The sequence below is a fragment of the Macrobrachium nipponense genome, chromosome 24 (genome assembly GCF_015104395.2).
Source record: "Macrobrachium nipponense isolate FS-2020 chromosome 24, ASM1510439v2, whole genome shotgun sequence".
Classification (NCBI taxonomy): domain Eukaryota; kingdom Metazoa; phylum Arthropoda; class Malacostraca; order Decapoda; family Palaemonidae; genus Macrobrachium; species Macrobrachium nipponense.
In genome coordinates, this window is record NC_061091.1 from 24,945,220 (window position 1) to 24,948,141 (window position 2,922).

Below are 2,922 nucleotides of genomic sequence, written 5' to 3' on the forward strand. Positions count from 1 at the left end.
GGATTAGACACTAATATATGTTGTTTTTGGTCATTTTATATTTCACCCCCTTACCCACAATCCCACCTTACCCATCCAATGGTCCAATTTTAATTCTGTTTTCACCACAACCTTCCCCGGTTTGGTATTGATTTGTATTTAAAATTTCACTAAAATCTATCAAGAAATGTGGATTTGTATAGCACTCATACAAACACACACACACACACACACATATATGTATATATATATATATATATATATATATATATATATATATATATATAATTAATACCAAACATACATACATACACACATACAGTGTAATAGAGAGCGAACGAAGCAATAGTTGCCTTTTCAAGTTAATATAGATATATATATATATATATATATATATATATATATACATATATATATACATGTATATATATACATATATATACATTATATATATATATATATATATATATATATATATATATATATATCGTGGCCGGACAGTTTGCCTACGGACAGTTTGCTTCCTGCCTACCGGACATTATGCCTACTGGACATTATGCCTATGGACAATATGCCTACCGGACATCATTGGACACTCTATAATAAATTGCGTATTCTTTATTTGCAATTTAAAATTAATAATGTTATTTTATTCCCATATACATATATGTACCGATTTTCCTTTGTCATTTAGATTCAAACAAAAGAATTAACTCAAAATTGGCTCGTTATTGCACTTAAAATTTCCATGTATGTAAAAAATTCTCAAATTCATGTCTAATTTTTTTTAAATTATATATAAATAAGACTTATTTAATCAGATCCAATAAAAAAAGGTCTACAATAAAAGGATATATTTAAAAAAATTTATAAATTGTGAGCAATGCTACGAAGAAACCTAAGAACAGGGGTGATGTCATACTTTTCTACCAAGTCTTTCAGTCGTTGATTGATGTTCTAGTACTTTTTCTTCATCGGTGGCAAAGCAATTCCAGCATTCGCTTGATCAGTAAGGAGTTCGTTGCCAGCTTGCTCTTTATGCAATCGGTCTAAGAGTCGACACAGAGTTGGGTGTGTAATGGCCACCCGTCAGTCGAAGATCAATTAAGAGCCAACTAGGCAGCGAAGGCAAACAACTGGTAAACTTTTGACAAGCGTGAGAGCAATAACGAGCCAATTTTGATTTAATTCTTTTGTTTGAATCTGAATGGCAAAGGAAAAGCGGTACATATATATATATATATATATATATATATATATATATATATATATATATATATATATATATATATATATATTTATATATAGGAAATAAAATAACATTATTTATTTTAAATTGCAAATAAAGAATACACAATTCATTATAGAGTGTCCAATTCAAACAGATTCACAGTTGCTTTTAAGCATTTGCGGAATATCCGTTGCCATGATATCCGGTAGGCATATTGTCCATAGGCATAATGTCCAGTAGGCATAATGTCCGGCAGGCATACTGTCCATAGGCAACCTGTCCGTAGGCAAAATGTCCGGTAGACAAACTGTTCGTATGCAAACTGTCCGTAGGCAAACTGTCCGTAGGAAAAATGTCCAGTCGGCAAACTGTCCGTAGGCAAACTGTCTGTGTACATATATATATATATATATATATATATATATATATATATATATATATATATATATATATATCATTCGAGCTACAAATGTTCTTTAATATCTTAATTCGCTCTACCTCGGAATTGATATATTTTGTTTCATATATGTACCGAGGGGGAATTTTTTAGTTGATAATAATTTTCGTACCCCCATGGGATCGAACTACCATCCAGTTGGACGGGGAACGAAATCAGGATCGGACAGTGATGCTACCGAAACGGCTATCAAGAGAGGCTAAAGGTTTATATCGATTCTGACCATTTCAAATCAACGTCGATCTCGTTGTATTTGTAATTAGAATCGATATGGAACCCCCTCCACCATGCTAGCCGATTCGAGCGTTTGACCCACCCAGCCTTATTATGAATATTTATCACATCACAGTGATTCATATAAATCATTCGAGCTACAAATGTCCTTTAATATCTAAATTCGCTCTACCTCGGAATTGATATATTTTCATATATGTACCGAGGGGAATTTTTTTAGTGATAATAATTTCGTACCCACATGGGATCGAACCACCGTCCAGTTGGACGGGGAACGAAATCAGGATCGGACAGTGACGCTACCGAAACGGTACATGTATGTAAATATATCAATTCCGAGGTAGAGCGAATTTAGATATTAAAGGACATTTGTAGCTCGAATGATTTATATGAATCACGGTGATGTGATAAATATTCATAATAAGGCTGCGTGGGTCAAACGCTCGAATCGGCTAGCATGGTGGAGGGGGTTCCATATTGATTCTAATTACAAATACAACGAGATCGACGTTGATTTGAAATGGTAAGAATCGATATAAACCTTTAGCCTCTCTTGATAGCCGTTTCGGTAGCGTCACTGTCGATCCTGATTTCGTTCCCTGTCCAACTAGACGGTGGTTCGATCCCATGGGGGTACGTAATTATTATCAACTAAAAAATTCCCCCTCGGTACAAATATGAAAATATATCAATTCCGAGGTAGAGCGAATTTAGATATTAAAGGACATTTGTAGCTCGAATGATTTATATGAATCACGGTGATGTGATAAATATTCATAATAAGGCTGCGTGGGTCAAACGCTCGAATCGGCTAGCATGGTGGAGGGGTTCCATATCGATTCTAATTACAAATACGAGATCGACGTTGATTTGAAATGGTCAGAATCGTATAAACCTTTAGCCTCTCTTGATAGCCGTTTCGGTAGCGTCACTGTCCGATCCTGATTTCGTTCCCCGTCCAACTGGACGGTGGTTGGGTTACGAAATTATTATCAACTAAAAAATTCCCCCTCGGTACATA